This window comes from Antechinus flavipes, chromosome 2, assembly GCF_016432865.1.
Source record: "Antechinus flavipes isolate AdamAnt ecotype Samford, QLD, Australia chromosome 2, AdamAnt_v2, whole genome shotgun sequence".
Lineage (NCBI taxonomy): Eukaryota > Metazoa > Chordata > Mammalia > Dasyuromorphia > Dasyuridae > Antechinus > Antechinus flavipes.
The window spans coordinates 154,984,007-155,008,788 of record NC_067399.1 but is presented as its reverse complement, the minus strand read 5'-3'; the positions used below and the strand labels follow the sequence as shown (position 1 = coordinate 155,008,788).

The window sequence follows — 24,782 nt, the reverse complement described above, 5'->3', positions numbered from 1 at the left end:
CAATGTTGAAAAGTTGTCCAAGCATATGTTTTGAAAATAAAAAGGCTTAATAAAAAAGAAATCATCCTGCTGATCATTTCTTATAGAACAATAATATTCCATAACATTCATATATTATAACTTATTCAGTCATTCCCAACTGATAGACAGCTCCTCACTTTCCAGTTCTTTGTCACCACAAAAAGGGCTACTACAAACATTTTTGCACAGATGGGTCCTTTTCTTCTTTTTTATGATCTCTTTGGGGTATAGACCTGTAGAGGCTGAAACTATTGAGTCAATGCCCTGAGTCAGGACTGTGGAGCACTTGAGGTTAACTACTGATTGGACAATACTCTATGGGCATATGCTTGGAAAATGGTCCTTCCCACTATCCTGTGCTGGCTCGATGATTGGTGTATACAGAGGATTGTAGGAGGGACTAGGGGGTGGAGTAAGACTAGCCAGGGTCACTCTTTGGCAGTAGAGGAGGGAGAAGGCGGTTGCAGAGATTCTGCTTCCATCCTGTTCAATTCTGCATCTAAGACCAAGAATAAAGATTAAGGACTTTTGCTTATCCTGACTCCAGCTGATTCTGGGGTGTCCTGGATGCTGGGATCGTTACATAGACCCAATAGAGACACTGCTGGATCAAAGGATATGCACAATTTGGTAGAACAGGTCTCTATCCTTAACCCCAATCTCTTCATTATTTAGATCAGGGCCTGGATTCAAGGAGACCTGATTTGACCGTCTTTCATAGGAAAAAGACCATGTGGCATTAATCAACCATGTGCTCAATTTGAACCAGTACTGTTGGTGAACCTGCTAAGAACAGAAGAAAATATAATTCAATCTTTTAATTCATTCATGAATGAATGAAATGAATTTATTAATTTTAAAAAATCTAGTGTAAGACAAAGAAAAATTTTACCTGCCTTCTATACTGATCTGGACACATCTATTCAGATGTTAGAGGAATACTCATAGGTCGGAGGATATACAAATGATATCAAAGAGTCTGAATAACATGTTATGCCAAGAGCATTTGAGGAAACTAGGGACATTAATTCAGGAAAAGAGAAGACTTGGGTGGAAAAGGGATGAAATTAATGCTCTCTTCAAGTATTTGAAGAGAGATTGCATAGAAGATGATATATACATAATTAGGACTCACAAAAGTTTAAAAGAAATAGTTTTTATTTCAATATATGTAAGAACATTTTTAACTATTAGAGCCATCCAATAATGGAGCAGACTACTTATTCAGTCCTCCATCACTGTTCATAAGCAGAGAGCGATGACTTTATATTAGAAATATTATTTAAAGAATTCCTGCTCTGGGAGGGGAAAGCTAAAAGTATGTTCTCTATAATTCATGAATATGTTTATCCTTATGTGATATACTGTCAAGTACACTAGGGAATGAAACCTAGAGAGAGATCTTCAAAAGGAAGGATTAAGAAGTTACAAAGTAATGGAAAGAATCAATAACAAATGAGAAGGAAGTAGGAGTATACTTACACAGTCACAGAGTTACCCAAATTGTAAACCAGAAAGTAAATCCCAAGCTATATGTCAAGGAAAGAAGTTACCAAGGTGATGATGTGGAATGGATAATGTTTTCAGGCTTCTTTTCATGATTAAAGATATCCAATCAATATTACTGGCCAGTCTGGAAGGCTGATATATGATCACAGTTTACCTTTCCTTTACTCAAGGAATAGCTGGAATTGAATGATCATCAAAAATGCTGGGAAGAAAGTGAGGAAAAGGATATTCCACATTTTTGAATTTTCCATTATATGGCTAGGAAATGAAAGAATAAGACAAAGGAATTTGCCCTGGATGTCTTGATAACTGAAGTTCTAAGAAGTGGGTATGGGGTGTTGTCTTTAGGGGAAAGAAAAAAAGAAAAGAAAGAAAGAAAGAGAGAGAGACAAAGAAAGAAAGAAAGAAAGAAAGAAAGAAGAAAGAAAGAAAGAAAGAGAGAAAGAAAGAAAGAAGAAAAGAAAGAAAGAAAGAAAGAAAGAAAGAAAGAAAGAAAGAAAGAAAGAAAGAAAGAAAGAAAGAAAGAAAGAAAGAAAGAAAGAAAGAAAGAAAGAAAGAAAGAAAGAAAGAAAGAAAGAAAGAAAGAAAGAAAGAAAGAAAGAAAGAAAGAAAGAAAGAAAGAAAGAAAGAAAGAAAGAAAGAAAGGAGAGGAGAGAAGAGGAAAGGAGAGGAGAGGAGAGGAAAGGATATTTGAATATGAAGGTATATGCATATAAATAAATATATGAATAAAATTAATATAGTTTTAAGCCCCTATTAGGTCATGAAACTGAACTATCATTTATTTCTTTTCATTTTGATACCAAGTAACATGATGTTGATTGAGCCTGGAAGTCAAAGCAGAGTTAGAAAGTAAGTTAGAGATTATCTCAATTCAACCAATTGCATGATATTTCAGATAAGAAAGTCACGGTACATACATTGATACTGGAAGAGGATATGGGGAATTATTTTGGAGAGAATGGTATCTTTTACTCCAGAAAGGCTATGTAGAATTGCTTTAGTCAATGGTTTAGGGAACTTTTATATAAAAGCCTATACATTAAAAGCTGGAATTTCAAAAAAGTGATGGCTCTTTTTTGAATGTCTCTCCAATCTCTGTTTTCTAAGTGGAAAAGTCTAAAAAATTACCTCAAATAGTTGAAGAAGGTTCTATTTTCACCCCTTCCTTTGTTAATTCACAGAACTACTTCAACTCAAAGGTTAATTAGCAGACTCCAAAGTTAGGGAGCACTAACAATTGGCACAGCACTCAACAGCCTAGTTGGTGTGGGGGCTGGGACTTAGGTCTTTCTTCTAGGGGATTTGATAATTGGAAGATAGGGTGCATGTATGTGAGTTGAGGTAGAGGGGGGTGAAGTGGGGGTGACATTTTCTACCCAAAATTTTTCTAAGTCCATTTCCCAACTAGCATCATATAAACAAAATTCTGTGATTCAAATGCCAATCCCCAACCCATATCATCCAAGGTTACAAATGATTACTTTTAGTTGTTTTTCCTGTAGTAGTGATTTATGGACTCATTCATCCATACTATTCTAGTCTTTTTTTTTCTTTTCTGTGAAAAGCAAATGGCACATTTTTTCACATTTGTTTTCTTCCAAAGTTACTAGCCTCTGAATCTAGAACAGGGAGTCCTAACCTGAGATTCATTGGTAGATTTCAGAGGAACTGTGAATTTAAGTGGGAAAAATACATCTTTATTTTCACTAAGCTCTAAAAGAAATTTAACCTTTCCTTCAATGGTGAATATGGAAAGAAAAAATATTATTCAGATATGGGATCTACAGCATTTGTCAGATTAATAAAGGGGTCCATGACACACATAAAATAGTTAAGAAAGCTTAGTCTGGAACCAATGACTTTATTAGCAATAACTTCAAAATTAGCTAGTTATGTAGATGGAAGTGTACTACACTTGGCAGTTGAACCTAGATTAACATTTCTCTTGAACTCTTTGTCCTTACGAGTTCTTTGGTCATGTGAAGTCATAAAAATCTTAATATGGAACAGAAAATTTCACATTTTATTGAGATCTAATATCTAATTCCCAGATGGATTTATCTCAGGCTTCAACTTGTTTCACAGAATCTTTGAGTTTTAGTAGATCTCAGAGATCCATAATTTATGTAATCCCATCCATAACTGTCCTAGAATCCTTTCTTTGACATCTCGAACAAATGATTATTCACTATTCAGACTTGTAGTGGAAAGATGCCCATTTTCTTGTGAGGCAGTACTTTTAGACAATTCTGTTAAGAAAATTTTATTACATCATTTAATCTATCTGCTTGCTACTTTTAAGAATTGTTCCTACTTCTGCCTACTGGAGTAAATAAAAGTAGAATCTCTCCAAAACAGCTAGTCAAATATAGAAAAAAGACTATTAAATCATTCCTAAATCTTTTTTTTTTTTGCTCCTTTTCCCCCTAGTTTCTTAAAGTGATGCTTATCAATTTCATTTCCAAGATGCAGTATTTTGAATGGAACATACTTCTTCAGATGGGTGACCAGGGCAGATTCCATTAGATCCATCTATTCACTGATCATGAATATTACATCTCTCTCATTATGCAACCCATTAGCTTTTTAGTTGATTAATTTTAAATTCTCAAGTGGGGTGGATTTCATGATTGTGACAACAATCTGAATTGGGTCTACACTGACAAAACAAAGCAATGAATGAAAAAAGGTTATGAAAGGCTTTGAATGCCAACTCTACTTCTCCCATTCAATAAATTACAGTGATTCCCTGTTATTACTAGAATTAAATATAAAATCCTTTTTGTTGGTCTGCCTTCCATAGGTCTCCCCCCTGCTCATTCCTTACCCCCTATTCAAAAGTGATCTTCCTAAAGCACATATCTAACCATATTCTTTTCTACACTACTCCCCCATATTCTCAATAAACACCAGTGGTTCCCTATTACCTGCAGAATAAAACATAAAATCTCTTGACATTCAAAGCCTTTCATGGCCTGGTCTTCTACCTTTCTAGAATATTCACACTTTACTTATTTCCTGCATACTTTGCAACTTAGTGACATGGGCTTCCATGTCATGCTATTCCTCCAACAAAATATTCCAACTTCCAACTAGGGTTTTTCACTGCTGTCCCCCATTTCTGGAATTCCCTTCCCCTTTTACCCTGTCTCCTAATTTTGTTCAAGTCCCACCTTTCATCCTACTGCTTCACCCAAAATCTTACATTCTATAAGAATATTTATTTATATATTTATATAATGTCATATGTAAACTGCACTCCATATCCCTAATAGAATATTAGTTTCTTTGGAAAAACATTATTATTATTTGTATCACTGTGTCCTCCTCACCTAGCATGGTGCCTTGTAAAAAACAGTAAATATCTAAAAAGTTTTTTTTATTTTTTTTTTTATGATTTGAATTAATGCTGGCAATAAACCTTTGAAATACTGCTTCACTGTTCCTTCCATCCCCCACTCCCTTCTTCACTTGTCTACGTTGAATTCCCACATAAATTACTCCTCTTCCTTGTTTCTCCCTCATCTTCCTGTTTCTCCTGTCTGGGTGCCTCTCCCCAGCCAGAGATCTGTTGTTTTTATGATGACAATTAGCTAATCATAAAACCTCAACTATGTAATTGGAGAAGGTTAGAAGATGACAGGCCCAGAATGCTTTGAGTTTATGCATTCAAGCTTTAGGATTACCGAGGCTGGTTTTAGTACAGAGGGATATCATCCTTCTTTTTGGTAGACAAGATCTATTCTTGGCAAAACTGTGAAGTAGGTGGTTTGCTTTTGGCATCCTCCTCCCTTCACATTTCTATGACCTTTGCATCTCCCTCACTTACCAACCAAACAACTTAGTATTCTCTTAGGAACTGTTTTATCTTCAGAAAGAGATTTTACTTAACTGACATATAAAAGTATTAGAAACTCTGGTTATTTGTTTTCTGAAGGTACATCTTAAAGAAAAATTGTGTTTAACCCAAAGAAATTCATTTCTAAGGGTGAAATTTCAGATCCTTTAGCAACTTTGTGAAGAATATTTTAGAGAGTTATCAAAGTATCATATTCTTTTCTAAGCAAGTGTGACAGTTGTGAAAATTGGATAAATCCTTGGGTGGAGGTCAGAGCTGATTGGTTCCTAGGACCCAGGAAGTAGGTTCTGAAGTGAGGAGAACAAGTATAAATTGAAAAGAGTGGGGGGAGTAATACTGATTCACAGAGTTCAGATAAGTGGTATTAGAACAACTGAAGGGTGAAAGAAAAGAATTTTATAGTACATTAAAAAGCAGACTATACAGGAGCTCACCTCAGCCCCCAGTAGCCTTCCATCCCTCCTCGTATTTGCTAATACACCATTTTACATTTAAGTTTGTAATACAGTGAGTTTATAAACTCAGAATCCTTCAAAGCACACCACAGCAGGTGATTAATTACCTACTCATAGGAAAGAACTTGGTATTGGAGATCAGTAATGATGACTGATAGGGCAGCTAAGTGGTACAGTAGATAGAGCACTGGGTTTAGAATCATGAAAACTCATCTTCGTCAATCCAAATCTGTTCTCAGACACTTACTGGGCAAATGACCCTCTAGGCAAGTTTTTTTTTTTTAATTGTTTGATTCAGTGTCCTCATCCCATAAACTGAGCTGGAGAAGAGAATAGCAAAACTACTCCAATATCTTTACCAAGAAAACTTCCCCAAATAGGTCACAAAGTGTCAGATATAACTGAACAAAAACAAATGTAATAGATAATGCTCATCTTCTTGTTTCTCCTACATTTCTTTTTTTCTAGCAGTTTATTACTTTAAAGGTTACACTCAGGTAATCAAAGAACTAAACTATATAATAAGAGAAAGCAAGAAGAACCTGGAACCATTTCTTACCTCCAAACTGAATACTTCAACATTTCCCCATTTTGGAAAGGTAAAATCCTTGCCTTTAAGATATTACATTCCTTCATTTCCAATTCAATGATCCTGTTATTGACTTCCCCACCATGTGCCCAGATAATAAGTGTCCAAGTTGTGATAACATATTCAAATCACTACAGAAGGCGCAACTTTCCATCTATGCACAAGATTGTTCTGATAGAGGTAGAGATGAAATCTGAACAAATTTAGCTCAAGTTCTTCACATATTTTTGGATAATAGGCTTGGTAAGAAATTAAACTCTATAATGCATAGTTCATGTACAAATCCAATTTACTGTTACAGATGTCAATGAGTGCAATAGAAACCAATTAGATTTATATGTTTTACTGCTAGCAGTCAAACTTTATTAATCATACTAACGTTAATTAGGTAATTATCTATTTGACAATACATCTCTCTAGGAACAACCAACCAACCTGCTTTCCTGCTTCCTAATAAATCTATTTCCAACTAGTACTTAAGGGCAGCACTCCCTTTCTGACAATTCATAGGCTTATATGACTCTCTAAGTTGGAGCATCTGGAAAGTTGAATGCTGTCAATTGATCACGGCTCTCAAGCAAAGTAACACTTCAGTTTCAGTTGAGAATGGAAGGAAAGAAAGATAGGATTTAGTCCCAATCAAAATGTAAAGATAGGAACTTCTGGTGGTTTTTTAATAGTTATATTTATGGGTATTGTCTAATTACACTAAAATTTTGACTGGTGGCCAGCCATTTCATTAGTTTACCAATTAATTGGATTGATACATGAGGGCATAAGGTAAAGATGATGATATTTACCAAATTTACTTATTAGTGTAAGGATTCCATATGTTTAGGAATTTATGTGTGCTGCTTACCAATCTATATTATGTCATTCCTAAATCTTTTATTCCCTTTTTCCCTGGTTCCTTCAAGTGATCCTTGAAACCCTTCATCATCCTCACCATCTTCTAATGAATAGAAAGGCTCCAATTTATCAATTTCCTTTCCAAGATGTGATATTTTGAATGGAGCATACTTTTTTCAGATGGGGTGAGCAGGGTAGAATCCATAAGATCCATCAATTCTCTTCTAGTGAATATTACATTATCTATTTTACATAATATTTATCATTATATTGGAAAACATGTTATAAAAAACAAACATCAAATTCTCCATCATAAAACAGACAGAAGCCTAATATAAAATAGTACCAGTTAATATCAAGGCAACAAACTTATTTTACTACAACTCTCAATCATAATGTGTGATTTATGTAATGGCTTAGAATACATGAAAGAGCATCTATTTGTTACATGGATCTTAAGTGATCTGGAACCCCAAGCTATTTTAAAAGTACTCAGAATAATTAGATAAATGTGACCTAAACTCCAATTGTTACATTCTTTATTAACAAAATAGTCAGGAATTTCAAAATGTATCAAATATATTACTTTTAATTAGTTCAGAATACTAGATAACAAAGGATAATCTCATCGAATAATTTTATTTTCATGCCAAAGAAAAATAATTTCCCACAGTTTCCCATGTGAATATAAGAAGGTACACCTTATAGTCATCTCACACTTTTGCTTTTTCTTCATGGCTTGGCTTGAACAATCTTCCAGGCTCCATTAGCAGCTTCTATATGTCACTGTTGTTTTGCTGCAATTCCATATATAAATTGGCTGATTGTCTGTAAGCTGTTGCTACCATTGCTTAGAATTGTCATCTAATATTTAGGTTTCTTTCAACTCTGTGGGTACATGGTGGGGTGAGGAGGAGGGGTGAGGGAGAGGAAGGGAGGGAGGGTGGGGTTGAGGGGACAAAGAGAGAGAGAAAGAGAGACAGAGAGATTGTATGAGCAACATGCCTATACAACTAATGAACGTATTTTCAATTACTTGGTTAATTGGTTAATCAGGGCACAATCACTTGGCAGCATATATATGAGTTTCTCAGGTGACTTTTGTACCATTTCATTCTCCAACCTTAAGGAAAAAAATCCCCTTAGCCTTCTTGATAGGGTGAGGATTTTTTTTTAAAGTATAATTGTTGTACCCCTTGTTGTTGGAATCAGAACCATGAAAATTACTTTAAAACCTCAAAAATCCTCAAGAAGGAAATGGAAGGACAGGGAGGAGCTAGTGACCTTTGCCTCATATTGTAGCGAGTATGAGGAAGTCTCTATCCCCTCACTGCAGATTGAGAATCTGTCCTAAAACTCCTGAGATTTAAAGTTGGGGTTTCAAGTGCAAGTTCAGGATTTTAGAATTTCCTGGTTAACAGACCACAAAGTGCATGCAGATAGTGTTGGGTTGCCCTTACTGTAAGGGGATCATGAACTTTCCCACAAGAATGTGGAGCACATGTCACTTCTTCTTACCCCCATCAATTAGCTCATAGTCATACTTCTCAGGGAGACTGGAACACCAATAGTTAGAGTAGATGAATTCACCTTAACCCAGTGACTATACTTGCTACACATGTATGCTACATGCTACACTGATAATCCCCTGCCTCTCAAACTAAATGATAAATTTGTATTTCAATAACTCTTCTAAGATTCCCTATCTCTAGACTGGGAAGTTTGACCTTCTAGATGGGCCCAGTAGTTGGTGAAGTTCAAACTCTGCACCAGGTAGAAACTAAATAAATGTTTGCTGAATGAATAAGTGAATGAATGAATCCTATCTCATACTTTGTATATTAAGCTCCTTTAATGCATGTTATATGTGCAAATCCATTTCATATTCTACATATTCTAACATGATTTTTAGAAACCTAATTAGATTTGCACTTCTTCATTCTAGCAATCAAACTTTATCAATCAAAGCATGTTAGTATGCTAATATCCAGAATAAATACCAGATAGACTCTCCTAGAGATATAACTAATATGACCACAACAATACACTTTTGAATGTTGGGGAGAAAGGAGGAAAGGAGGTTTTAAATGAGTACAGAAATTTGTCCCTAGTCTTCAGTCATTCTCCTGAAAAATATTTCAAATGACTTCTGACCTTTAGTGTGGAGCTGAATATCAGAGATTAAGAAACTCCATGATAAAAACCAAAGTCCTGTCTTTGGTAAAACACTGAGAAAGCTATACTGCAGTTTGAGGGCCAGTACTATGATGTATGGAATTTAAAGTGGAAAGTTTCAGAGGCAGCGTTTCTATTTTGAACCCTCAGGTTAGCAGTCTACAGAGTACATAACAGGCAAAGAATATTGAACAGCCTTTCCTGGAATTTAAAAAGGAAAGACTTTTCATTCACTCCTGCTCCACTCCCTCTTGGTTTGGAAAACTAGAAGCTTTAGATGTGGTCATTGGGAGATTTGACCCTGACTTTTTCTGCCCTAAGAACAAAGTGCAATTTATGGCCCTTTTGTAAGAGGTTGTTTAAAGTGAAGGAAAAGGTTGTTTCTATAAAGGCTGAGAAAGCCCAGCTCAAGTTTCCCAGTTTTAAATGTGCTTCCAAAAATGGGGGATGGGATGGAGGGGTTTTTAAAAATCATCCTTTGATTCCTTCATTCTTCCTATGGTCCTCTGAGGTTCTTTGCTTTTGGGAGTGGTGTCTTCCCTCCACCCCTCCTCCATCTGACCCCAACTCCAACACAGCTTCCGGTTCAGAGGAAAGAAGAAAGCCTTGTTTAACCCACTTCAAAGCCAGGTGATAGGGACTGGCCCTATAGTGACTGTCAGTAATACAATGGGTATTAACTGCAGCCCAGCAGGGGCTACTTAACTGGAGCTCCTTAACCTGGCACCTCTTATGAACAAAGTCATTGCTCTTCGGGCACCTAAACAATACATCTGACAATTCAAGTCATTAGTCTTCTAAAGTAATTTAGGTCTTGCCAAATGTGTCTAATTGAGGACTTGGATGAAGAAATGACCCACATTGGTCTTTCCAGGCTCAAGGCAGCATTTAATCAGGGGTCTAATAGATCTTTGATAGCCATAGACTCATGGGATTTGAAGCAGGATGGGATGAACTCAAGATTATCTAGCTCACTCTTCCCATTTTATGGATGAAAAAAAAAAAATGAGACCCAGAGAGAAAAAGTGATTTATCCAGTTACTTATCTAAGTCAGTCTGGATTCAAATTCAAGTCTTATCAGAAAAGAGCTAAAAGAGTTTTTTTTCTTCCTATTGCCCCATAGAAATAACATACATACAAGGGTAGCCATAAATATTGTTTCTTACAGTTGGAATAATAAAGTGTTTGCACAGTAGATTACAGATTTAGAATTGGAAGGGAGTCCAAAAATCATGTTGTCTAGCTCCTTTCCTTCTACAAGTGAGGAAACTAAGACTGAGTGAGGTTAAGGGAATTGCTCTGAATCATTGAGGTAGTAGATATCACTGTCTGGCTTTGAATCTAGGTTTTAGCATTACAAGCCAAGATATCAGATCTATTATCTCAACTGATTGTCAGCAACCCTGTGGAGCAAGCAGAGCAGATATGAATCTCACTTCAAAGATGGGGGAAAGGAAGGTGAAATACCTTGATCATTGTTCCATAGGTAGTTGGTGGCAGAGCTGGATGAAATTAGAACTCAGATTTTGAGATTCCCACTGAAGAAAACAGTGTTTTTTGCTCTTTTTGCTATAACAACATACTATCTCCTATAGGGAGTTCCTCAATTCCAGAGGGTTCTATTGTTGCCTTCCTTAACTTTTCCCATCCATCTCAAAGGAAGTGCCATTGTAGTTTACCGTTCTAAATCTGCTTCTTCACTTGTAAATAAAGGCAAGGACTATTTCAATTTATCTGTTTTCCCAATGCCCTGTATTCAGAAAGCACTTTATAAAGTTTGAATTTAATTTAACAGACATTTTAGACAGCTTGATGCAATGGAAAAAACATTGGATTCAGAATCAGAAAACCTGCTTTTCACCATCATTTTTACTTATTCATTATATAAATAGGCAAGTCATTCAACTTCTATAATTTTGTTTTCCTTTTCTGGGAAAAGGAGATGAAATCTGCACTGTGTGCTCATTTGATTGTTGGAAGGAAAATGATCTATCAACCCTATGAATGTGACCTTTAATAATCATTATTATTGTTATAGCTCATAACTATCTTCCACTTCTAACATTCTGTGACCCCATGAGTTGATTGTAAATGTATTTTTTTCATTATTATTAAAAAAAAAAAGTAACATGGTTGAGGGAATAGAAATCTAATCTCAAAGTCAAGGAAACCTAAATGTAAATCCTAAGCAGATCTTCTTGTGCTCTAGCCAACTCTCCAGGACTATAAATGAGAGAAAAGCAGACTGCTATAGTTTTCTCACCCTAATTCACTGTACTAATTTAATAATAGGAATAATCCCTATCCTTGCCCTACTACCACCAGATTACATTGCCATGGTACTTTATAGTTCCTAAAATGTGTTTATCACAACATGCCTATAAGGAAGGTAGCAATAGAATTCTTCTCCCTATTTTACAGATAAGAAAAATCAAGGCTCAGAGAGCTTACATGACTTTTCCATGGTCCCACTGGCTTTAAAGACCAGAGTGAAGAATTGCTCTCCAGCCTTTTTGACTTCAGGTCCACTTCTCTTTCTCCCGTGAAGAATATCTCCATTGTCAATTCCATCTGGAGTTGATTCATAGAGAAAATAGTTATTATACCATTAGTGTTAGAGAAACACTTCATGTGTTTTGAAGGTAGTTCTCATTTTGCAAGTAGAAGAAAGCTACAACAGGAAAATGAGAAGGTGTTTTAGTTTTGTTATATGGAACTAAAAACAAAGGCAGTCACAATAGCTGCTAAGTGAACCTCTAAATTATTGCTTGCTGTTCAGTAACAGACCTCCAAACTCTTTCCATGAAAAGACTTTCATAGTATTTTACAATAGAAAAGCAAACTTAAAGTACAGTATTTAGCCACAATGCTCAAGAAGTATAAGGATGAACTCACTTTGAGAATTTTGGGATTCATTCCAGATAGTAATAAGTGAATAAGAAAAGGACAACAATCTTCTCCTTTTTAATTGGTCATTTTAAAATCAGCCTTAAGTTACTTACTTGGACATTTTTCTTAGGGAACTCATGCTTCAGATACTAAGGGGCCCAAGGGCTCAAAGCTTAACCTTGAAGAGCCTATTCCAAAGGGAGGAGAAATATTTTATAAAACTCTACTTGTCGATTAGAAGGGAAGCAACAAACTGGGAAAACATCTTCACAGTTAAAGGTTCTGATAAAGGCCTCATTTCCAAAATATATAGAGAACTGACTCAAATTTATAAGAAATCAAGCCATTCTCCAATTGATAAATGGTCAAAGGATATGAACAGACAATTTTCAGAGGATGAAATTGAAACTATTACCACTCATATGAAAGAGTGTTCCAAATCATTATTGATCAGAGAAATACAAATTAAGACAACTCTGAGATACCACTACACACCTGTCAGATTGTCTAAGATGACAGGAAAAAATAATGATGAATGTTGGAGGGGATGCGGGAAAACTGGGACACTAATGCATTGTTGGTGGAGCTGTGAACGAATCCAACCATTCTGGAGAGCAATCTGGAATTATGCCCAAAAAATTATCAAATTGTGCATACCCTTTGATCCAGCAGTGTTTCTATTGGACTTATATCCCAAAGAAATACTAAAGAAGGGAAAGGGACCTGCATGTGCCAAAATGTTTGTAGCAGCCCTGTTTGTAGTGGCTAGAAACTGGAAAATGAATGGATGCCCATCAATTGGAGAATGGCTGGGTAAATTGTGGTATATGAATGTTATGGAATACTATTGTTCTGTAAGAAATGACCAGCAGGATGAATACAGAGAGGACTGGCGAGACTTACATGAACTGATGCTAAGTGAAATGAGCAGAACCAGGAGATCATTATACACTTCAACAACGATATTGTATGAGGATTTTGATGGAAGTGGATTTCTTTGACAAAGAAACCTGAGTTTCAATTGATAAACGATGGACAAAAGCAGCTACACCCAAAGAAAGAACACTGGGAAACGAATGTGAACTATCTGCATTTTTGTATTTCTTCCCGGGTTATTTATACCTTCTGAATCCAATTCTCTCTATGCAACAAGAGAACTGTTCGGTTCTGCAAACATATATTGTATCTAGGATATACTGCAACATATCCAACATATAAAGGACTGCTTGCCATCTAGGGGAGGGGGTGGAGGGAGGGAGGGAAAAAAAATCAGAACAGAAACGAGTGTCAATATAAAGTAATTATTAAATAAAAATTAAAAAAAAAAAACTCTACTTGTCCAAGCTGTTCCCTTGGTCACCTCTTTCTTCCATGACATAATTCCAAATCTCTAATCTATATAAACACATATTCTTATAGAAAAAGAGCTTATACATTCTATCATACTGTGAAGTTTACAAAGAACTTTAGCTTGTGAGATAGTTATTCCTATTATCATTTTATAGATGAGAATATTGAGACAGCTTCAATAATTTGCTATTCCTTTCACAGCTGTTAATAGAGGCAGGATTCAAACCCTGGCTCTTTTCATCTTGTTGTACAGCACTGACATCTGTGACACCATGCTTTTACCCTTAATAAGCTTTCCTTCTAAAGTAACTGGAAGCCTTTACAATATAAGGACCAAGATGATGATTTCAGATCAAAATCAGAAGCAGAGGTCGTAAGCGTAGAGATATTTAGCTATAACTAAACAGCTTGAGCACTAATCAATTTATCCTGATGACATGCTTGTACTGCCACCCCTTATGTGCCTTCCCTCCCACTCCCATATCCAGGTTTCACTTCCCAAAATTCCCTAGGAAATACCTGTAGCCTGCCAACCTTAGGAGCCCACCTCAAGACATAATTTTTTCAGATTTCATTTCTAAACCTTGTTTAGCTTCTGGCAGAGTTGGTGTTTTTCCTAGTTGAAATATAAAGATTCTAGCTTAGGACTGTCATGTTTACTGTAACTATCTGCATACACTTACCCTTTAGAAAAATCAATGGGTTTGATTTTTGGAACAGTCAGTTCCTTAAACCTGAAAATATTCGTTTGAGCATAAGAAGACTAAAACAAATGCAGCGTTTCTAGCCCTTATCGATTTTGCTTGGTGGCCCATATGTGGTCTCAGGATCTCTATCACCTATCTCAATAAAATCAAAAGATTAGAAATTTAATGAATTGAAGAGTATGAGAAAACATACAAACCTTACTTATAATAAAAGTTATAATAATAACAATAATAATAGCTAACATTTAAATAGCACTTATTAGCTTATTATTTGCCAGGAAATATACTTTACAATTATCTCATGGATTCTCATAACAACTCAGGGAGGTAGTGGTAATATTATCCTCATTTTACAAATAATGAACCTGAGACAAATAGAAGTTAAGTGACTTTCCTAGAATCATACAATTAGTGTCAGAGGCTGGATTTAGATCATTAGAGGGTAGTTTCCTTCAAAATCAAACATGATATAGATCAGAGGTTAATACTCCTTGACACAGAGGATGAATAGAGGGTATTAATCTTTATTTAGTGATCTTGAGTAGTAAAGAGTATCAGAAAGTAAGAATGTGAAACCTAAAAAAAATAGACATCTATTATCTATATCTTTTTTTATTTTGTTAGTTATTTCCAAATTAAATTTTAATCATTGCAGTTTACAACAGTTACAAATTAGACCAGAACCAGATTAAAATATAATTGGTAAATATTTAACAAAATAAATAAAAATACAATAAAACATAATATTAATATGTGATTTTTAGAGTCAATATGTACCCACCAAATTCTTTTATACCATTTACTGACCTTCCTTTTCCATTTGAACTTGATATTTCTTATAGATCATATACCTAGGTCCAGAGTAGAGACTCCTTAATGGAGAATAGGTAAATCAATCCACTTCTAATCCAGTTTTATCTGACTTGTATATATTTATTAATATGAATATATGGGGCAGTTAGATGGTCTAGTGGATAGAGCCCTGGGATTACAATCAAGAAGACTCATCTCCATGAGTTCAAATCCTGACTCAGATATTTATTAGCTGTAAAACATTAGACAAATCACTTTATTCTGTTTGTCTTGGTTTCTTCATCTGTAAAAATGAATTGAAGGAGGAAATGGCAAACCACTTCAATATCTTTGCCAAGAAAACCCCAAATGGGGTCACAAAGTATCAGGAACGATTAAAAGAAAATAAAAAGACTGACCATCAATACATATTCTCTCTCCTAATACAATGTAAATTTTTTGCCTTTTCATTTTCTTTATTTTCCAAGCTCTTAGGACAGTCCCTGGTATGTTAAATGCTTAATAAATGACTGTTGATTTCATCTTTGCATAAATCTAGAATATCTCTCATATGTGTACCTTTCAAGTCAAGACTTCTTGGCATAGAAGATATATAAAATATATTAACTTTTATTTAATAATCTTGGGTATTAAAAAAATGAGAGTTGGGAAAATTTGAACCCTGAAACATTTTCTACACCTTATCCTGAATGATAAAGTATGAATCCTAGGTTCAATTCTCTTATGGTGCTGGGTATGCTGAAAAAAGGAGACATCCTTATTTAATTTTACATGGGAGGAGTATAGGAAAGGCATGTATGTCTTTGGTCTGCAGACAATTGGCTTCAATTTGAAATACCCTCTACCAATAATCATACTCCTTCTCTAGCTATCATGGTATATTCAGCTGATTTTAAATCCTAACTTTAAGTAGTAAAGGGCCAGGTGGCATATAGACCCATTCTAAAACTAGGGTTGACTAATCTATCAGGGTACAGTAAACAAATATAATACTTAGGAGCACCATATGTTCATGAGTCAGAGGCCATGAAGACCTTACTATCATCCTTATAGCACCAGGTGACATACATTTCCCTGAGTCATATATGGGATTATAATTTTTAAATTTGGAAAAAATGATCCACAATTCAATTATACATTTATCAAATACTTCAATATATGATATTGGGGATGGAAGTATGATGAAAAAAACACAGTATCTTGTTCCCAAGGAGTTTATAGCAGAACAGAAGAACTAAGATTTGTACCTAAAAATATGAAGCAAAACTAAATGCAAATAAAGTATCTAGAATAAGTGGTATAAAAAGAGGAAGGAGGACCAGAAGCACTTTTCCACTGACAACAGCCAGAGTTCATCACAAGGCAAAGTAATATTGTGTGATTGTTCTTTATAATAAATAAAGTAGTGCTTCTGGTGTCTTAATACCTGAATTTTATTATTTTTAAAAATTGGTTGATATTTTTTGTCTTTAGGGTACCTATATTATCATATTATATTATGGTATAATATTATATTAAAAAGTCTGACTTTTCTATGTCAGAGATAGAAATAGGCTGTGTATATATATATATATATATATATATATATATACATATACATATATATGCATTCTATATGTATGTGTATATGGATATATATGGATAAATGTATGACCATGCTTGTTCAATTTTTGCAGCATTCAGTTTTGAATGTGTTGTTTTTTCCATTTCATTGTTGGAGTCACTGTATATATTATTTTCCTTGTTCTTATTCTGTTTTGTCCTTCCTGCTTTTCCATGGTCATCATATTCATCCTCTTTTATGAGAAATAATATTTCATTACATTAATGTATTAAAACTTTTTTAGCTATTCCTCAATTAAGTCAATATGTTTTTTCCAAAGAAACAAACAAAAGCAAATAAATTCTTTGTAATTTAAGAAATATTTTAAATTGCTTTTTATTCAAATTTGTTTTATCCAACTTTCCATTTGCTTTGACTTCTCCAAAGATTTCAGTATTCTCCTTGTCAATATTGTTTCTTCCTTCCATGTATATTTTCAAAGTTCTTTTACCTATAATTATTAAATTACATTTTATTGCAAGTTATGCATTCTTTGATCTTTGTGACTATTTTGCACAGTAGATTAACTGGTAGAAAACATGTTAACAATCATTTACCCTTTTTTCTTTCCTTCCTTTTCTTTTCTTCATTTCTTTCTTTTATTCAATCAGTTCTGTGTACCAGGAATTGTGCCAAGCACTCAAAAGAGAAATGAACTTGGAATTGGGAAGACCACTATTTAAGTCCTGTCCTCCACATACACTGTCTATGACTCTAGGGAAATCATTTAACCACTCGATGTTTCCAAGCAACTCTGAGGCTCTAAATCCATAATAGATGCTAACTCTTATTGGTAGAATGAGTTTTCTTTGCCAGTAATACCCCATGCTGAGGAGATCACAGTTTTTTCTAGTTTTATCTTTATTCTTATATTTGGATTTCAAAGTTCCTACTCAATTCTGGTCTTTTCAAACAAAATACTTGAAAAATGCTCTATTCTATTAAAGATCAATCCCCTCATAGGATTAAACCCAATTTGGCAAGGTATTTATTCATAGTTGTAAGCCTTTTAAAATATTGTATTTAAGAACTCTTGTTTTTGGTAGAAGTCGCCAGGTTTTATGTGATTCTGAACTCCTATCACTTGGTACTTGAACTTCTTTCAATACAGACATTTCTTTGATGTGGGAGCTCTAAAGGACTTTTGGGGTGAGGAGGGGATAGGGTCTTCCAGGAAGTAATTGGTATATTGCCTTTATCATTTACTTTTTATTGTAAAAGATATAGATTGTTTAAATTTATGATTTCTTGAAATATAGCATCTTTTTTTAAATTACGGTTTTTCAGTGTTTAGTAATTCTTAAATTCCTTCTCAATCTATTTTCCAGATTAGTTTTTATATCGCATATCTTACATTTTCTTATATTTTTTAATCCTTAATTTTGTTCTAACATGTCGTTTATTTCATGGAGCTACTGATTTCTGTTTGGTCTAGTTTTTAAGAAATTCATTACTTGAATAAGATTTATCACATTCCCTTCTAATTTATTTATTCTCCAACTAATTATTTCCTTAAATTTTTTTACTGTACTTCATTTTTTAATTCCTCATTTCATAATATGCCATTTGTGGAGAGTCATTTTTTTCCTTTAAGTCTCTGCTTACAGTTTTTATAGAGACTTTTTTTTTTTTTTACTTTTGGAGGATCTTTCAACTTCCAATAATTTTTGACACTGGTCACTGTTTTCTTTAATTTCCTCATCTCTCTGATTTTAGTTGTAAAATTGGGGTTTTAGGTCAGGGCCTTATTTTACCCACTTGCTACTACATTTGGGTGAGGTAGTTGGCTCTACTTGGTTCCACCTTGGGTATGCTGATATCTTTTACTGACTTCTACCATCCTGAGGTAGGAAATTCTGAAACTTTGAAGTTTAGAACATTGGACCACCAGGCCCTTTTCTATGGTCTCAAAACACTATGCTAGAGACCTCAGAATCACTGGCCTTGGATAATCCCAATCTTTGCACAACATGCTAGATATTAGTATCATTCTCCAGCATTTCCAAGGTCCCCAGATGGAACACACTGAGATCTTTCTTAAGGTAACCTTCTCTTTTGGCTGCCTTTGGACACAGAGTCTGGCATTCTAGAGATGTTCCTATTGGTCTCTGGTCATGCTAAGAGACCACTCCAGTCTGGGTTTATCTTTTGTTTTGCCTTTCGGTCTTCTATCTGATGTCCAATACAGTTGTAGAGTAGGTGAATTCATTTATTATAATTTTTCATCAGATTTCTTCTTGGCTGAAGTATGGAAACTGGACTTTAAAATCCCACCTTTGTTGCTTACTCAGTTGTGATCTTGGACCTTTCTTCCACCTCTATAACCACTATGAATCAAAAAGAAAAGAGAATTATATTAGAAGAGTATAAGTAAGAGATAATTTAAGAATATCAGTTAGAAATATGTTTATTATGGGTATATGTGCAACATAAGCATTGTTATTGTTTTAAACTGGTTCACATGTATATATTGTCCTCTTATTTTTTGAATTATTATCATTACAATTGATTTCCTCTTGAGTCCTGGAGGAAATTGTAATTTAAAGAAAGTGGAACTTCTGTTAATTATTTCATATTTATATTGTATATAGTTAGGATTTTTGTTGTTGTTGTTATTATTGTCAACACATTGTTAACTCCTCAAGGGCATGGGCTGTGTGTTGCCTCCTTTTGTATCACTAAAGTTTAGCAGAGTGACTGACACATAATAGGTACTTAATAAACATTAAATGATAATATATGTATATATGATGAAAATGCATTTTATATATGGATTCACATATACATATATAAAACTCATTTTCATTATTCGGTGAATACTCAGGCATTTGCACATGGCTGGAAGTAATGTGGGAGGGAAGGAGATGAAGATTGTTACTGGAAGTTCAAAGAGCCTCCTACTGAGGTGTTAATTGGTATCCGGTAGGGTAGCCTTCCCCTTCACCTTATATAGCATTTTTTAAGTAGGGAAAACTGAAAGTACACTGTTAGAGGTAAGGAAGGGGGAAACACCTGGCATCAATAGGTGGCCCAGAACCTGAGAGCCCTTGGAATGTCTCTGATGTTAGGCATTGAGAATAAGCAGGTGTACACAGGTTTTTCCTTTTTTCTGGGTTAAATGATTTTAAACTACAACTGTTCTTCTAGTCTTCATTTCCAACCAATCATTCTAACCCTCTTGCTTGTTCTTTAATAAATGTCATATACCCTAAACAAGGATGCTCCTCAAGATTCTGTCCTTTGCCTTCTTCTCTTTTCACTCTATTATATCTCAGTTGGTGATCTCATCAGCTTTCATAGATTTAATTATCTCTATGTAAATGATTTCTAGATTTACATGTATATAGCACCACTTTCTACTCTGACCTGCAAACATATATCACCAGCTACCTTCTAGAGTCTAAATTACAGTGGTTCTCAAAGTATGGTCTCGAGAATGCTGGGGATCTCTGAAACCCTTTTAGAGAGTCTACAAATTCAAAAATAGTTTTTATTTCCAATATATTAAATGTCTATAAATATAACCCAGATAAACAAAAATGCTCTGGAGAGATCCTCAATAATTTTTAATAGGATAAAGATACTGTAAACAAAAGTTTGAGAACCACTGTAATCTAAACTTTCCAAATTTGCTTGACTATAGACATCTCAAATTCAACTTGTTTAAAACTGTGGTCATTATTTTTCACACTTATTTTTCTTCTGATCTTCCTTATTCCTTTTGAAAGTATTACCATCCTCCCCAGTCATCCAGATTCTCAATCTCAGTGTCTTCCTTAACTCCTGGCTCTCCCCCATCCAACATATCCAATTGTTCATTTAGGCACTGTTAAATCTTGGCTTTCCTACTATCCTAACATCTTTTGTATATATCTTCTCTCCAGCCACACAGCCACAGTCCTACATTAGACTCTTGTTATCTTTCACTTACACTATTACAATAGCTTTATTGGTCTCTCTGCCTGAAATCTTTCCCTATTCCAGTCTGTCCTCTCTTCAGCTGCCAAAGTGATATTTCTGGGGTACATCAGACAATTCCCAATTCAATGAATACCAATAGCTTCCTGTTACTTCCTGGACCCTATGTCAAATCAACCGTCTCACTTTTAAGACCTAAGATTTTAATTCAGATAATTTGATTTTTAAATCCACTATGTATCTTAGACTATCATATTGTTCAAAATTCTCTACTTTCATCTTAGGTTATTCTTGCTGCATATACTTCCTTAACTAATATCAGGGTCTTAAAGATATGATTTCTAGAAATACATAATGGTATGGCGGATAGAGTGCTAGGCTTAAAATTATAATGAGGAGTTCAAAGCATTCTTCCAACAGTTATTAGCTATGCGACAAACTTATTTACTAATCCATAGATGGGTTGCAATCAGACTTAATAGAAAAATCTTTCTCATCAGGATGTCCTGATCCTAAAAAAAAAAAATGTTCATATTTCTGTGTTCATGGTGAAAAAAACTGATATAACAGAGTGGAGAAAAGAACAATGTCAGATGATTTATTAAACTTTTTTAAATTACATAACAAATCAGATGTATATGGCATGGATGACTTTGCTGTTAAGGGAAAAGAAATCTGACAATATTTGAAAAATATTGCTTGTAAGATTTGGTAGGTAGTGAGAGGGGTTGTTTATTTTTCAAGTTAGAATCTTGTATAAAAAATAATACAGCTGCATTCATTATTTTCTTGATGATTTTCCAGATAAACAGACCTTTAAACTATGGTTTCAACAAAAGAAAGTACAGTATAGTTGAGTGAGAAAGCAATAGAGAAGATAAAGGTACCTGTTAAATTTCAGCTTTACTACTTCCTATATAAGCTTGGATAATTCACTGTAATTCTCTCTCCATTTTCTGTTCTATAATATGTGGGAGACATGAAATGAAGTCTAAAGTCACAGAGTTAGATAATGAAAGAAAAAGGCTGTCAGATTACTAGTCCTAGGTTATTTTCACCACTGAAAACTACCTGTTATTTTGTTTCTAATATTCAAGCTCAGTATTTCCTGTGAAGAAAAGAAAAAAAAATTATCAAAATATAAATGTCAACAGCCATGAATAAAGAGAGATTCTTGATCCTCACATATCTTTTCCTATATATTTCTGTGCAAGTGAATAGTTTCCTACAGTCTCATAAAAATGATCACTACATGAAGATGTAGGAGAGATAGTATGTAGATGTCTTAAACTTAGTGGTTTTGAAAATGAACACCTTGACTTCATGCTAAAGTACTTAACTAATGGTTTCTGGGAAGTAGTGGGGATGCATTAGTTCTAATAAGAGATGGAAGCGTTCTTTACAATAGAGGAGCATTAAGTCTTCAATGATGAAGGCAAATGATAAAGTTACCAAAAGGTCCCTTCCCTGCAAACACCAGGCAAACAATAAGGAAAGGAAGAAGAAAAAAACCATAGGTGAACTTAATAAAAATAATAAGGAAATAAGGTGGGTACTTCTAGCATTTGGAAAGATTATAGAGCATCAGGTAACCATTGAATTTAGAACTTGTTTAGTTCACACTCTCTCCCCACCATCATTTTATAGGTAACGGGAAGACTAAATTACATGTTCCATTCAATCTCAATGACCATTTTGACTGATTTCAATGTGCTATGGCCTATAAATATATTAAGGGTGATACTTTCTTCCCTCAAGGAATTCCAGCGTGTCAGAATCCCATATGTTCTGGGTCAGGTCTAATTCAGCTCTGGTTTGATGATGAGGCTCAGTATTGGAATGAAATGAGACATTCATGGACCACCCAACATTTAACAAAAAGGAAGTTTATGGATATTCAACAAAGCTATTGAACTGATTCAGATATATTTCTTTCCTCCTCATCTTTACTTGCAAATGTTTGGTCAGAAAAATATGTCGACTCACAGCACAGTGGGACATCCATTAAATATGAATGGTGCTAACTCCTTTTTTTCTGATCTGGACTTGACTCATGCCAGTCCCTTGATAGTTTATGTTTGATATTGGAATGAAATGAGACAAGTACAGGCCTTTCAACACTTAACAAAAAGAGATTTACTCAGTCGAAGCAGAAGAAGGATATTTAATAAGGATAGACATTGAGGACATCTCAGGTTGATTAAGAAAGTAAAGCTCCTCTGTCTCCAAGTTCCATATTCTGCCAGCCAAGCATCAGTGGAAGTATATTATTCCTCATACCTGCTTTTTTACTTAGGCAACTAGGAAGTGATATCAATTATATCAAGTGATATCAATTGTACAGTGAGTTCAAGTCTTAAGGATGGTTTCAATAACTTTTAAGGAAAAAACAAGCTCAGCTTACATTGTACAGGAGTAGGGGTAGGTGGGTGTTCTAATATTCCTCTCACCACTGTCCTCATATTTTGGGTTTTTTATACTCTAGGCACCTGGGAAGAAGAATTGACCTACAAATCCTAAGGCCCTGGACCAATAAATAAAGTCTTAGGGACATCTCCTTAATGTTTGAAAACAAAATAAAACATTGTTTCAGTTTTTGAAGAAAAATTATATGGTGAGACTACATAGCAAAAATCACAAGATATTGTTTCACTTTCATCAAACTTGGTCCTGCTTTGGAGACCTGTACTCAGAAGGGTAGGCACAAGTGAAGAAGGGCTCAGCAGGAAAATTCAGGGTGATGGCAGTATCCTTTGTTGAGCAGGAAGAACCCAGGAACACAGTAATTGCAAGATTATGTGATAATCAACTAAGTCTGAAATAGTCTATATAAGATTGCTTGCTGTCTTGGGGAGGGGATTGGGAAGGAAGGGAAGGAGAAAAAAATGTGGAACTCAAAATCTTACAAAAATGAATGTTGAAAACTATCTTTATATGTAATTGAAAAAACAAAACACTATTAAATTTAAAAAGGAATTATATTACTATAGTATGGAGGAATCAAGAATAAACAGCAGGGCATGCCAAAAAACCCAAAACAACAAACCAAAAACAAAAAAGCAAGCAAACAAAACAAAACAACAAACCTATAAGAATGACTACACATAAAAGAGTCTGATAGTCCAGTGCTGAAGCCAGGGAGAATCCCTGCATCTAAGGAAAAAATAAAACTGCAGATTGTAATGAGGTATAAAATCCTAAATTTATATCATTCACCATATGAGCTATCCTGGTGATTGAATCCTTTTGAACAGGAACCTATAAGGCACTATAGAATGGGGGGTGGGGGGAGGAGTTGGGTGCTGCAATGACTTTGTTGTCCATTTTAAGTGACCTATCATGCAATTGATTATGTAACAAGCCCTTATTAACCATCTACTATTTGTCAGTTATTGTGTTAGATTACAAGGGTAAAAAGAAAAAAATACTCTCTCTGCCCTCAGAGAACTTAAATTCTATCAGGGAAAACAACAAATTTATAAATTTATAAACAATTTATAAACAATTATAAATAATTAAAAACAATTTATAAATAAATACGAGTGTGTGTGTGTGTTGTGTGTGTGTGTGTGTGTATATAATGAAGTAATTTCTATGGGATTACAGTAGTAGCTGGGGAAATTAGGACAGGCTTGATGTTTCAGAAATGGCTTCTGATTTGAGTTTTAAAGGAAGCTTAAGATTCTAAGGAGCTGGGATGGAAAGGGAGTGCATTTGAGCCTGTGCAAAGTCCCAAATAAGGGACGAATGTTGTGTATGATGTGTGAATTGTGAGATACTGAAATGGTTTGTCATTTCCTTCTCCAGTTAATTTTACAGATGAGGAAACTGAGGCAAACATTAAGTGATTTGTCCAGGGTCGCAGAGTCTGGGACTACACTGGAACTTATGAAGATGAATCTTCTTGACTCTCAGTCAACTATTTAGTCTACTTTGCACCAATCTGAACTCATTTTATAAATACGAATGCTTTATGTAAAAGTAAGCTACTATGGTATGAAAATCTATATACTTATCACTCCTTCACATCCATTCCCTCCT

At 34.6% G+C, this 24,782-nt stretch overlaps 1 protein-coding gene across 8 annotated transcripts in view; it reads right to left on the bottom strand.

The window, feature by feature from the left end:
• Positions 1–7,854: 7,854 nt before the first annotated feature.
• FOXA2 (forkhead box A2) overlaps positions 7,855–24,782 on the bottom strand; it is a 61,800-nt gene continuing 44,872 nt past the window's right edge. For 2 of the 8 annotated variants that reach the window (XR_007950383.1, XR_007950382.1), the window contains exon 3: positions 17,144–19,150. The gene's annotated coding sequence lies outside the window, so the exon portion shown is untranslated. Of the gene's footprint in view, positions 8,174–11,912; positions 12,033–13,472; positions 13,812–17,143; positions 19,151–24,782 lie in introns of those variants that run through there. The other 6 variants (XR_007950385.1, XR_007950384.1, XR_007950387.1 and 3 more) reach the window with 5 other exon arrangements.